Here is a 15,025-nt window from a genome sequence, read left to right as displayed (position 1 = left end):
TGAGTAAGTTAGGAGTGCTGTATCTTTGGAAAGCTGCAGTATCTCAAAATTTTGTCTTGATATATTGTTAACATAAGACTGTTTGATTGTAAAAATTCAATTGTTTTGATTTGGAATTGTTGCTTTCCATTCTTGTGCAGCAACAAAGAATGTCCAAAATGCAGTTTTTGCCTGTTTTCTGCCCTTATCATCTTGGTTAAGCAACAGTTCCCCAAAATTTGTTTACTGGGCATGGAACCTCACTATTAGGATAAGCTTACTGACATAGCATATTACTTGGATATTGATGCTGTTAGCAGATATAACCCATTAAAAACTAAAAAATTTCAAAATCTGCAACTTTAGAAATAGGCTTATCTCAAATAAGCTGCAGGGCAGAAAAAAACTAAGTATGCCATCTTGTCGCTCAATATATGTACTAACACAAGAAAACGAAAAATGCATTGGGACCTCATGCCATTTTTGAGAAAAAAAAAGTCAATGTAAATTATCACACTTCCTCCCCTATCAGAAAGTGGAACAGCCCTTTCCCTTCCCTATCTTTGTTCCAAATAGAACAAACCGTCCATGTCTTGGCAACTTGTGTGGCTGTCTTCGTTTTTCTTTTTCTGATGAATTGCATGGTGGTAATGTCATTGCCTTGTAATGAAAGGGGCTCGATACTCAGTGCAGTTACAAGTGGTTCAGACTCCACTTTACACTTTAATCTTTAAGTCCCATCCTAATTAGCTTTTCAGTGCATAAAGTTGACTTAAAAAACCAAACTGGCGTTCATGTTTTGCATGCAATTCATGTGATAAGAAAATGTGAAAGCATCTATATTTTTGTACCAAGAAAAATGTAACTTATAGCTGAAAGAATCTTATTCTTCATAAAAGTCTGTACTTTTATTACTATATTCTGTGTTGCGTGTGGGAGATTCTCAAAATAAACCAATTTGAATTCAGACAGGCTTGAAAAATGGCCTTGTAATTGAGGGGTCCCTGGTTCAATAGCTGATGGAGGCACATAGTGGTTCAGATCCCACTTTAAACTGAAGGTTCAGTCCCAATTAGCCAATCTGTGTATAAAATTGGACTTACGATATTTGAAATTCGTTGGGCCCCCACGTAGGCAATGCCCAGATGTGAGGGTTCAAAATCGTACCTGTATATTGCCTGATATGTGTTCCATTTTCTTGGCAAGAATTGTGCACTATCTGCTGGTACTTTTAGAGGAAGACAAATATTCTAATGTAAAAGCCGTGCTTGTTTTCAGTGGGAAATTAAATATCCCCCTCCCCCAAATGTAGCCAGAATCAAGTTAAACTTTACTAATTACTAATGAGATACCTCAAGGCTCATGTGGATTTCAAAACATATATCTCCAAACATTACCAAGTCGCAGTATGCTCCAAAAGTCGGAAACTCTCCATTTGACATATATGTCACATCCTGCATCAGGAACCTCACCAAAATGTGACATAAATGTCACATCCGGTATTTAAGGGTTAAGTATTTTATTAATTCTATCATGATTGAGAAATTTTAAACGTGAGAGTAGTCTGTACATTTAGGCTTTCCTCCATTTTTGTTCCTTCCCATAAGAACTAGTTTTAATCACATGCATTCCCCATTTTCATACTTTTTCTGAATATATTTTATATGCAACTTTATTTCATTTAGTCTGCTCAGTTATAATTATGTATTAATAATAATAACCTGTGGTGCAACAGCCATTGAGGGCCAAGACCTATCTACCAACTGCTGGCCTCACTTCCACATGCCTCAGCAGTGGTGGGAGATCATCCAACCAGTTACGTGGTGATGTGTGGTCAGCATGACGAACCTCCAGTCATTGTTGTAGGTTTTTCATGACTGGGTTACACTACTCATTCATAGCACCCCAATTTCCTCACTATGATGGGTGGTCACCAGTCCCATCATACATGGATTGAAATCTCAGGAGCAAAGTTGTTACACTTCCACCCCTGGAGCCAGTACATGTCCCGTAGCCTGATGCCTTAGACCACTCAGCTAACGGTATGGGACCATATACCTTATGCAACAAATTTGAAAACGAATCCAAGTTGGTAAGAGTTAATTGCTTGATTGTAGGACTTACTAAATAGGGGTTGATGCTAGAATTGTTATGATTAGTGATTATATTGATGTGGGATATTATTTTTGCTAGAAATAGAAATATACGGGAGGTGGACATTGAAACTGAAACACCAGTGATTACATGCTGCTGGAGGGCTTGCCTACACCACCTGTTGGTCATGCACAGCATAGCGGGCATTCGAGTGTGTAGGTGTGTGCCTGCCAGTCACATTGGCCCAGTAGTAGTTGGACTGCATGTCAAATATTCAGTTTCGTGCAGTAGAATGTGGGAGTTCCAAAGAGGGCAAATTGTTGGTGCTCATCTTGCCTGTGCATCAGTAATGGAGACTGCAAATATGTGTAGGGTATCAAGAGCTGCAGTATCAAGATCATGGCAGCATACCAGAATGAAGGACGAACCACATCCAGGAGGAGTAACTGTCTGGGGTAGCAAAAGCTGTCTGACTTCGGGGGTAGTGAAAGCTGTCGGACTGGGATGTCAGGGTATTGAAGAGGATTGTGTCCAAAAAGTGTAAAACTACCTCTGCAAAAGTTACCACAGAATTGAATACACACTTGGACTGAACCTGTTTCTACCAAAACCATCTGTTGAGAACTTCATAGGGCCAACATCCATGGCAAGTTTGCTATACCAAAACTGGTGCCAGCAGTTCAAATCATGGATATTAGATGACCCGAAATGTGTCGTGTTCTTGGTTGAGTCCATCTTCACTGTTTTTCTGACTTCTGGAAGAGTTTACATGTGGAGAAGTCCATCCAATGTACATCAACCAGACTGGTTAATGTCCAGAATGAAACATGGGGGTGGATCCATGATGGTGTGGGGTGCAATATCATGGCAGTCTTTGGGAACACTGATCCTTCTAGAGGGACATGTTACTGCCAAGGACTATAGGGCCATTCTGGAGGACCATCTGCACGCAAATATTGTTCGCAGATGGTGGTGCAGTGTTCCAGGATGAACATGAGTATGAACGTGAGGTTGAATATCTGCCATGGCCTGCCCAGTTGCTGGACCTGAACATTATTGAGCCCTTTTGAAGGATCGCATGTGGCAACTTTTCCCTCCATCAACAACATGTTGTGAACTCATCAGTGTGCTTTAGGAGGAATGGCTGCAAATCCCTCTCACCACTGTGCAGGACCTATATTGGCCCTTCCCCAGACAATTTGCTGCTGTACTGGCCACCTTCCAACATCATACTAATAAGGGCTAGTGTCTGTGTTCCAGGTGTTTCAGTCTCAATGTCCACCACCTGTATATAAACTATAAGGTAACATATTGTCTGATATAAGACAAGGAAAGAAAGAGAAATGAAGAAGTGGTAGAAAGTCACACTCATTCTCCCCCTTCCATACACACAGGGTTCAAGAATGACAGTATTTCACAGTATGCTGACAACATCACTACAAACAACTTTACTTGACATTTTTTTCACCTGCAAACCTCATTTCTATGCTGTGACTGCTATTGGCTACTGTGCTTTTAAGCTTTAGTAGGCAGAAGCTTCTCCCATCTGTAATTCTCTCAGGATAGGAGTTTTTCAACCACATGCTTTTCAAATGTACGGTGCAGTCAAAAAACATACATAAGATGAAAACTATTTGCTGTATATAGTTGCAGTTGATTTTGTTTGTCTTCTCAAAGCATTTTTATTCATGGTGGCTCCTCACCAGGAATTCTGCGTGAATTATTTGCTTCAGGAATTCTGCATGAATTCTGTGTGAATTTTTCTCCGTAGACGTGAAGAATTGCAACTTTTATTAATCCAAATCCCATTTAATATATATATACATAATTATAAATGCCCTGAGTTAAGTTTTTTCACAATTTAGCTTTAATTTTTATCGTAGAGGAAAAGAAAGCTGCAATTTTTCATAGATTAGTAGCCTATATCCCGTAACATTTGTGACTTGTGTTTGTAGAGAGGTCCTCCCCGATGACGCAGTGCTAACATCGTCACCTTGTAATCAAGGGGTCCCAGGTCAGATTTCTGGTGGAGACACATGATGGTTCGGTTCACACTTTAAACTGTAGGTCCAGTCCCAATTATCCTTTCTGTGCATAAAGTGTACTTTAAACACCAAATCAATGAATCAATTGTGTTTTTAGATTTATTTCGAGTCTGAGTGTATATGTGAAATTCCAAGTATAAATTAAATATTTTAAATACATATATACCGTTCAATTGCATTTTTGGATATGTTGGCATCACACAGACCCTTTATATTGTTAGTGAGAGGTGGTAATATGTTAAGTTGAAATAGAGAAAACATCTGGTTGTATCCTTGAATTTTTGGAAAGTTAGCCTTGAAAACCTGGAATTATACTTGAATTTTATCATGGTCGTAGAGTGGCCACCCTCTTATTATTGTGGAAAGGAAAATTATGGCATCTCATTCCCAAAATAAAATAGAATTAGAACAAGATGAACATTTAAATTTTACAAATAAAAATCCTAACTGAAGATCCCTGTGTCCCCCTTAGATAAACCAATGTGAATTTAAAAATTCTGATATATGGTATTCATGCAAAGTTTTGTTGATAATGGTTCAATAATTTATCCCAAAAAATCAATATGGTTATTCAATATTTAAAAAAGTATGAGAGATATAGATAAGTACTTTAGTCTAGCAGTAAGCTAGCTACCATGCATATATTTTTATGCCTTACTGCTGAAACTGTTTTGGCACTATGCTAAATAAGGGAGAATTCACACCGAAGAGACACGTGACAAGAAACATGTGACATGCTGCGAGAGACACATGTCACTTGCAAGCAAACACTCGTTAATCAATTGAACTTTTCGAACCGAAGTGATACGGCAAGATCCACATGTCACATGCCGCTTACGTGCCTCTCGGACTGTGCCGTTTTCTCAATACTGTGCATCGTGTCGCCTCAGTTTGTTGTTTGCATATGCGCAGTGAATGCGTCACCCCAACGAGTTATTTTAAGAGAGCCCAACCGGAGGCCTTACAACATGTTTGAACCTCTAATTTGATGACATAATAAAGTATCGATATGTAGAGTGCATCACACATATCTTTGCCGTTGCGCACATACCAATTTTCATTTCATCTCCCTCTCTCTTAGCATCACGTGTTCTATACTGCTCGCCAACCTTCGCCATTGTTGCCATATTGTCATTCCATTCCTGGACACACTCACGCAAACATCATTGAAAACAATTGAATAGCGCTCCAGCTCGCGGTTCACACCATTCGGCAGGGACGGTAATGTGGCAATATAGCATGACGAAGTGGTTGCTTCTTTTATGCAGAGCATGTTCATTGGCTAGCTAGTAACTAGTGTTGCCAACTGTAATAATGAAGCACTATTTCTGTCAGGGAAGGAGAAAGGCAGTTAAAGTGATGGTGAGTTTTGTTGGATTGGAAGCACCATATTTTTATTTTATATTAAGTATTTGACCGGTTTGACATTGTGTGCGTGTATTGTGTGTGTATGTGAAAGTGTGTGTTTGTTAATGAATGTTAAATTCCATAATGCCTCCAGTTCTGTTAAAGTTGAAATCAAAAACCTTGCATAGCCAAGCTCGGAAAATTCACAAATTGTTCATATTTCATAATTTTGGAATTGTTCAAAAGAAATAAATTATGTGGCTCCATGAGTATTTCAACTCTTGGCTCCGGCACGTGTTCTTGTACAGGGAGGTTATTTCAGTTGTTTACCGTCACAGCATCAGCCGCCGAGTGGCCCCTTCATGCAACAGGTCCCGGCAAATTGACTTACAGGAAGTCCGTAACAGAAACCGCTTGTTTTGTAATGTTTCCACTTTTCACAATTACAGTAACAATTACAACTGAAATAAGCACGTACCTTGTTGCAAGGATGCTGGAAAAGGTGTCCTCTCAAATACAAATATTTCTGGCACCTTATTTCTGACATCTAATCTTAGATTAGACATCGCTACTTTATCCTCAGTTGACAGAAAGGGAAGACAGCATCCCGGCGCATAAAGCAAACCGAAAGCGTAAAATGATATTTAAAAGTAATAATAATGATGATCACTAACCTCCTGTGTTATAAGAGATGTTGAAAATGACCTCCTTCAACAGCAATACAACACGTTTCTTAGGTTCAAGAGATCCTGTCTCTCGTAATTGCCTGACCACTTTTCTGCAAGAATTCGTTTTCACGTAATTATCGTACATGAAAACTCTTTGTTCATGACTATATTTGTTTAGCAGCATAACTAATGAATGAATAACAATTAACAAACAATAAAGCACTAGCACTCAATAGCACACCTAATCAATAACACAGTATAAAAAACACGCGTACTGATAAACGCAAACAGAAGTGAGCATGAGGGTATGGTACACTCACTACGTCTGGTAGCCGACAGTGTTGCTAACCATTTTTCGGCAATGTCCCTACAACTGACCAAATGTCCCTATGCCAAGTAAAGCGACTAAAAAAAACACCACCTCATGAGCATGCAAAACAGAAAATAAAATATACACATTTACTTACCAAATCTTTCTGCTCTGTGCTACCACAGTTAATGAAGGAGTGAATTTACAATACAGGACTCCTCCCCATTTTTTGTAATATTTCGCATACTCACTAATTGAGGCCTCCTAATCACGAATTTGAAGTTAAAATTTGGGGGTCACGTGTAGATCGGCATGATTGCTCATTATTTACTGGAAGATTTTGTGTTTCCAGTACTTAAAAAACGAAATATACATTCCTGATATTACTACGACCCCAAATTTTAACTGTTTGCCTATCCCAACCTAACCTAACCTTACCTGAATGGTTAGTGGGGTATCCGTCAATGGTTTGTGGGGCTACCCGTGCATGGTTTTTCGACCCCAAATTTTAACTATGTTTGCCTTGCCTTACTTATCTTAACCTAATCTTACCGAGAATGGTCAGTGTGGCTATCCGTGAATGGTTTTGCGCTAATTATGATTATGAACCGATAAAAAAAATCTTATTTTCGTAGCACTTTAACGGCAAATGTTCATCATCGAAGACGTCATTTTCGTATCCTGCAATTTTACGATCGATGCACTGTTGCCAAACTTACCTGTAATCAAATCAGTCCACACTCCAAATGTTCTTTACACCATGATTGTCGCTGTCACATGTAAGCACCTTCTTTGGGCAATATACCGAAATCCATAAGTTTATTAATTAGCCCACGGCCATCCTCCTGCACACTCCACCTAACAATCTGTACAACATTAACAACTTTTTTACTGTTCTCTTCCGCCATTCTTACACGATCCATGCTCTCCAAGTATGAAATCAACAGCGTGGCAATGCTGTAGACAGCATAACTAATTGCGAACGTCGTCAATTGTACATATCAACAAATATGGCTACCATACTTGTATACTGAGAATCATTGCGAGAATTGAAAATCTTATTTTACAACTTCTACATTTTAATAAACAATTTTTTCACCTCACCCCAACATGTTAACTTGAGATAAAACTTGAGATAAATCATCACGACTAATTATTTCATGAGTATAAGACATAGCATAAAAATTACAGAAGGGTCCGGTATTGTAAATTCTTGCCTTAATGAATAATAGGGGTGTGCGGGACAGAATGTTTTGGGTTGTGATGGGAATTTTTTAAATCTCGACATTCGGGACGGAAAAATTTGCAATTTCCCAACCAAGTCTGAAAATTTTCGGACGTGAAATGTTCGAAATTTCCCGAAGCTCTGGAAATCTCAAATTCTACACGTCATTTTCACTTTAAGTGATTGTTTTTGCATTTCTAAAATAAAAACTTACAATTTCCAATAAGTTCCAGAAACTTGCAATGCAGAAAACGTCGAGAATTAACGACTTTTTAAAGTGACCATTTGATATTTCCCAACTGCTTGGGATCCCGAAAAGTCGGGAAGTTGGGATCGGGACGGGAATTTTCTTTCCCGATCCCGGTTCTGACTTTTCGGGATCCTGCACATCCTTAATGAATAACGTTGAGTCGTTTACTGTTGATTATGTTATTTGAAGTCATACATACTGCTGCTGTGAAGAGATAGATGTTGGTTGGTGATGCTGTATTTCCTGCAGTCTTGAACAATTCTGGTCCCATTTTATTTCTCTTTTTTGTTTTTGTATCACTTAACATTGAAAATATTCTTTCCGTTTCCGCATTAGAATGTGGCAATGTTAGCACTATTATCGCGAGAGTGGAAGTGTTTTCTAAAAAGAACTTGCCTTGAAAGTTCTTGGTAACCGATAACATGTTCCAAAATTCTGATGGAGATTTGTTAGTTATTTCTTTTTTCTCCTCCTCGCTAAAGTATCCAGATAAACTAATCCATTCATTCCAAACCGAGCACGAAGAAAGTGCAACTGACTGGCGAGTAAGCTTTGCACCTTTGCACAATAAAATGTTATGTTCCGAGATTGAAAAAAGTCCCTACGTTTTCCTTTATTTGGTAAAATCTGTCCCTATGCGGGCGAAATATAGTGAAAAGTCCCTATGCGTAGGGACATGTCCCTACGGTCGGCATAACTGGCAACAGGTGTCGCATTCATTCAGTATGAAGTGCCCTCTCGTGGCTGACAACTCCCCCAACAAGCTGCCGCCCCCTCTCGATAACTGAGGATAAAGTAGCAATGTCTAATCTAAAATAAGGTGCCAGAAATATTTGTATTTGAGAGACACCTTTTGCAGCATCCTTGCGACAAGGTACGTGCTTATTTCAATTGTAATTGTAATTGTGAAAAGTGGAAACGTTACAAAACAAGCGGTTTCTGTTACGGACTTCCTTTAACACAATTTGCCGGGACCTGTTGCATGAAGGGGCAGCTCGGCGGCCGACGCTGTGACAGTAAACGACTGAAATAACCTCCCTGTAGAAATTGCATAGAGGAGGCTGTCATTTTTGCTGCTTAATGCGATGCATATTGTTTTCTGTGTTAAAATTGCCGTGCTTTGATAGGTGACAAGTTCATAGCAAAAAAAAAGCTGCGCATCTTATTGTCTAGTGGCAGTATACAAGTATGTACTTGTTATTGTTGTGGAAGCCGGCATCATTTGTAAATGTACAACAAAGGCAACCAACTGTCGCCGATCACAGAGAGGCAATAATACTGCTTGAGGAAGAGTGTTGTGGTCCAATTGTCGCGGTTTAACACGTTCGCATGTTATTAGTTCTCAAAGCAGTGGTAGTGTCGGTCGTGTATTATCTGCCATTGCAGTTCTGTCAGGCCCGTAGCTAGAGGGGGAACAGGGGGCAACCCCCCCCCCCCCCTGAGAGCCTGCTTTGCCCACCTGTGAAAAATACAGAACACATTCCTACCTGGAATTCTCACTAATCTTTACAATTATATCATGTGTTACTCTAGCAACATAACAAAGATTTTGTGATTTATTAGGGTGTATGGGATTCCGTATAATGTCGTATTGGGGGGGGGGGGGCGAATTTCCCTCCAGATTCAAACTTCGGTAAATGATTTCGCAATTTTCAGTATCTAGAACAGTTGTGGCATTTTGAGTATTTTTGTATTGAAGGTGCCTAATGTGTTCGGATGTTATTCTTCAATGTGTTGCTATGAATTTGGAACTGCTTAAAGTTTTGTTTCCCAAGTATACCTTTTGGTAATAGTGATTCATGTGGTAGAGAGAGGGAGTGGATATTTGATTTTTGTTACTTAGCATTGCTTTTCTGCCACTTCTAGCGAATCGCAACAATGAGTAATGACTTGAAATTGATAAAGAGACCTTCATGAACAGTGCCGCAACCACAGGTGTGCAGATGGCATTGTCCCCCTCCCCCCCTGCGACCTTGGACAGAAGTTCATTCTAGGGGAAGCAAACATTAAAGTAAAAAAAAACAAACACAAGACTAGGAGAATCTAAGAATAGCGGGACAATTGGATACCCATGATGGAATTAGTTTTTACGTGTTCCTTGCATTTTTCTTCCAGACGGTCAAGGGCACTTGCAAGAAGCACAGAGGGTCAATTGCCCCCTATTGACTTCAAAACATATACAAATAAAAATACATTTCCTAAAATTTTCTTGCTCGCTACGCTCGCACACTCTGCTATTCTTATAGTCCAAGTTCAGAGCGAAAGCTATGGGGCTGCAGGAGTCGGCCCTGGGAACCAAACGATCTATATGCAAAAAATGTTAAACAGAATACCATGGCGCTCCGTAAATTATTGGGCCCTATTAAAACGATTTTGTTCTATGAAACTTAATATGAAATATTAATGATGACAAAAAAGTAAAAGTAAAGTGTTCCCCTGTGCATAGCACCACGCCATGAAGGCGTATAGGGGGTGTGGGGGTAACGCCCCACACTTTCTTGATCCGGTCGTGAGTGGGGGTGATGTGATCAGCATCACGCCCCTGACCGCCTTTACCCCCCAGGGTTTCCCCCAGGTACCCATGTTATTCGACGCTGGGTGGGCGCCGGGGCCGCTTTCACCATTAGAAAAGTTCCCGGATGACACTGTAATCCAAAATATGTATTTCAACTATAATATAATACAATTTACACACTATTTTGCAAAATGGTTAATGTAACCAGTAGGCAAACATTGTCTGTAGTGATGCAAGAGTCTCTCCTTTGAAGGAAATAGAGTCCGTGGTGGACTAAGGACCCATGTTTTAATGTTTTAGCAAGTACAAAAAAAGTACTACAATTTTTACACAATTCATGAAAGTGTAGATATGTAACCATTATTATTTAATTAATTTGATTTTTCTTGCATAACACAACACAATGGTGTTGTTGGATTCTCGTTAGATTCCTTTGTGCGTAAAAATCTTGCATACTGGAAACTAGAGGGAAACATTATCAAGCACGATTTATAAAGGGCTCCCTTAATCAGTTGCAGAGAGCTCCAAAGCTGTTGGTAGTACATATTAATTCGTCTATTAACATTATCGACCTGTAAATATCAAGTAGATACAGTCCCTATTAGCCTATTTATGTTAAACTTTATATTGTTTAGCAATCTGGAAAGGTCATCATTGAATTATTGCTATTTGATATTGCTGGAAGGTTTTTTTTTGTTCGTTGCAGTTTCAAGATGTCATCCCTTTTCTGATACTTATATCTTTTGGGGGAGGGGAAAAAAGTGCCTCTGTGTACCCTGCTATATCTGCCAATGCGACACAATATATTAAAAACACTAAGTTGCTGACCAAGGCAGTTTATTAAGATAAAAAACACTTAATGGGTAACGTTTCAACCCTGTATCAGGGTCTTCCTCAGACGAAGAACTAAACATTTTTTTTTTTCGTCTGAGGAAGACACTGATACAGGGTTGAAACGTTACCTGTTAAGTGTTTTTTATCTTAATAAACTGCCTTGGTCAGCAACTTAGTGTTTTTAATATGGAAGCAAGGCTTAATTATATTACAATATATTAAAAATTTGCCCCCTCTAGGATTGACTTCACCCCCCCTACAAAGAATTTCTGGCTACGGGCCTGAGTTCCATAACAGTGTAGACGGGTTTTGGGAGTGAACATTTAGAATGCCACCAGTGCATTAATGCAATATAAAATAATAAAGTGTTTATTTTGTTTGAAATCACTCAAATAAGGAATCACTATGAAGAAGTCTTCTTTGCAGCATTTTTGGTAATTTTACGTATGTTAGTCCATATTTTGCGAATTTTTAGTCCATATGTATGTAGCTACATACAAAGCCGCTTGTTAGTACATATTAATCCTAGTCCTGGTATAATGCATGATGTTTAAAACTCAACGTTAGATAGACCTGAATTCTCTAATTTGCTTGTTGTACGTAACAGCTGTGCATCGGCGCACTGCAGCGATTTTTCTATCTGCTCCATTAGCAACACTGCTTCTTAGTTGTGTCGAGCATTGCACGGCAGAAATATATGTGTTGGGCTATAGCATGTTTTAAGATGTAAACACAATATTATTTTCACTTTATCAAGTTTCTTGATGCAGTTATCAGCTGTAATTTGCCTTCAACATTGTGTAAAGAGGCCGTGTTTTGGCCATTTAGAGCATGACTGCTTTTGTTTTAAAAAGCCAGCACATGGAGGCACTTTAATCCAAAACAGATCAGTCAATGTGGTAAAGTGCATTGTTTCTCAACCGCCGGGCCCTTGTATCAATTATACTGAGCTGCGAAAGTTTCTGATGAAATTGGTTGACAATAACACAATCCCATTATCATATTTGAGTTGTGAGTTTTCTTTTTTTAAATCCATTTTAAGGAGAAATAGACTAATAGGAGTGGACCTAAAGTTTAAAGTGGGACCTGTGACACTATGTGCCTCCACCGGGTATCAAACCCGGGATCACTTAATTACAAGGAAACAACATTACCATTTATATTTATCAACAATCCTACACATAATACAACTACGTATTACACTTTCTGATTAAGCAGAATTTATTTATTAATATTTATTTTCAAGGGTACATGTTAATACATGCATAAAATCTTAAATAGTGGAAAAGTATTTACGAGGATAATTCTTGGGCTAAGGGCATTGACTTAAAAAAAAAAAAAATACCGGGACATGGTTTCACAAAGGTTGAGAACCATTCTCTAGTATTTATGTCTTTGCTTGATCCAGGCTGGAAAGTATAGTGTATTCAGTTTGAGGTCAGTGCATAACATTTCTCCGTTTCTCATGCATGACATGCCTCTCCCAATTTTCAATAACTTGCACAAATTTTACAATGCGATTTACATGTAACAATGTTTCTTGTTACATTTATTTCAGGCTGACTATTAAACTGATTAATGCAATTATATCGGCACCATCATGTTAACTGAGCAAAGAAAAAAGTCTCGCGTGTCGCGTGCACCTTGTCTCTTCTCATGTTGCATATCGCGTGTCACATGTCGCATGTCTCTTCAGTGTGAATTCTCCCTAAGAGTCAAACAGGGAAAGACGAAACTTTTAAAAAATAATATTTTCATGAAATTCTGTTTTTCAAATATTTTTTGCAGATCATTTTCAAAATGATCCCTAAAACTAATAGTTTCTCAAAGAGTGGTCTTTTGAGGTATGTAAATTGAAAAAATTAGGATTCATAGCCATTGCTAGAACCAACAGACTACTTAAGAATAGATAGCAACAATACATTTTTGCTGTTGTTTAGTATACATTAATGTTTTTTTAATGATAAACTGTAGGCAATTTTAAGCTAAACTTAGCACGATCAGGGTGGTTACAAACCTGGAAAACTGGGAAATGTCAGAGGATTTCAGAGGCCGATAAATGTAAGGGAAGTGATTGACAAAAAAATCGTGTTTAACTGTTGATGTGATGCAATTAATCTTTTACGCGTTTGCTTTTAAAGAGGCCTCTATGAAGGGTTGCACAGGCATGGGATATCAAGCATCAGGGTCAAATTTTAGGCTCCTTTTATACATTCGAGAAAATCACAGTGCAGAAACAAGTGCAGGGACGGGGGGAGACATTTCCAGAGGGGCAGACAAAAATATGGAGAAACTAGTACTCACTTTATCTGCGAAACTGGTTTTTTCTCCTTTGTTCTATTAATTTCAGTGGCCACTGCCACCATCCTCGTTGGAACTTGTTGTACTGTTGCTTGGCGTGCTTCTATTGTTCATAGTTCTCCTGCTGCTGCTAGATGCGCTGTTGTGAACTGTACATTTGCGTCCATGTCATCTGCTATTTCCCGGCGCTAACTGTTGTAGTAGGGCAATCCATTTGTGGTGTGCCTGTCCGCTATCGATGTTTAGCTAATGTGGGAAGTGCATTATGGCATGCGTTTCCTTGATTTTTTGTGTCTACAAGTGTGTGGGCGGTGTGCTTGACTTGTACCTTTTGTATTTTATGGCTATTGTATTTGATGTGTTTAGCAAGACCAGTAGTGGGTTGGGCTTTTTTTGCATCTGTTAGGTGTTGTTGGATTCTTTCATTGACAGATCTGATGGACCTGCCAATGTAATGTGCCTTGCACTCACACTCCGTCATATACACCTGGTTTATCAAGGGGGGAGAGGAAGTACCGTTTGTGTTTGTTTAGTTTATCAGCTATTTTGGCATAGGGTTTGTGTGCTACTTTTATGTCATAGGGGAGAAGAGCTTTGGATATGCAGTTGGATGTGGTGGGATGGTAGGGGAAGGCAAACCACTTATATTTGCCATTGGAGGTTGATTGTGGCTGAGTAGGGTGCCTGACCTGTATTTCCACTTTACTGCACCAAGTGGAAAGTTGTGCTTCTGTGTAGCCATGTTTCAGGGCTATTTCAGTGATGGTGGCTCTCTCTTCTGTTAGATCTTCTTCTCTGCAACAGTAGGAGAAGGCTCTTCGATAAAAGTTCAGCCACGCATTAGCTTTTTGTTTGGGGGGATGGCTGTAAAGAGCATGTATGTAGTGGTTGCTTGCATATGGTTTTCTGTAGACAGTGGTTATGAATTTGTTTTGTGTGCAGCTGATGGTGATGTCCAAGAAGTTGATGTTGCCATGTTTCTCTTGTTCTATGGTGAAGTTGAGCCTGGGTGGATGCTATTTAGTTTTTTTCACTAGAAGTTTGAGCACTTCTGCCTTTTTGTATATGACTATTGTGTCGTCCGTGTACCTTCCATATTGGATGTATTGCAGTTCTGGAGTGTGGAGTATATCTTTTTCTGCCAAGTGCATGACAATGTTGACTAAAGGAGCTAATAACAGATTGCCCATGGCAAGGCTCTCTGACTGTTTGTAGAAGTTATTCTCAAACTGAAAGTAGTTGTGTATTAAGCAAACTTCCAGCAGTCTGGTTGTTTCATGTCATAATGCACTTCCCACATGAGCTAAACATACGGATAAAGTGAGTACTAGTTTCTCCATATTTATCTACTACCACGTCTGTCTTCTCCCAATTATGAGTAAATATTATGTGTAAAATGCATTGAATTTTAATTTTCTCTTGTGTGTATGGGAGCAGGAAGGGACAGAACTGTCCAC

At 39.1% G+C, this 15,025-nt stretch overlaps 1 protein-coding gene across 1 annotated transcript in view; it reads left to right on the top strand.

The window, feature by feature from the left end:
* LOC145984124 (uncharacterized) overlaps positions 1–15,025 on the top strand; it is a 928,179-nt gene that overhangs the window by 602,908 nt on the left and 310,246 nt on the right. The gene's annotated exons all lie outside the window — the stretch shown is intronic.

The sequence above is a fragment of the Lepisma saccharinum genome, chromosome 2 (genome assembly GCF_977018435.1).
Source record: "Lepisma saccharinum chromosome 2, izLepSacc3.1, whole genome shotgun sequence".
NCBI classification, from domain to species: domain Eukaryota; kingdom Metazoa; phylum Arthropoda; class Insecta; order Zygentoma; family Lepismatidae; genus Lepisma; species Lepisma saccharinum.
This window is presented reverse-complemented; position numbering and strand designations above follow the sequence as displayed.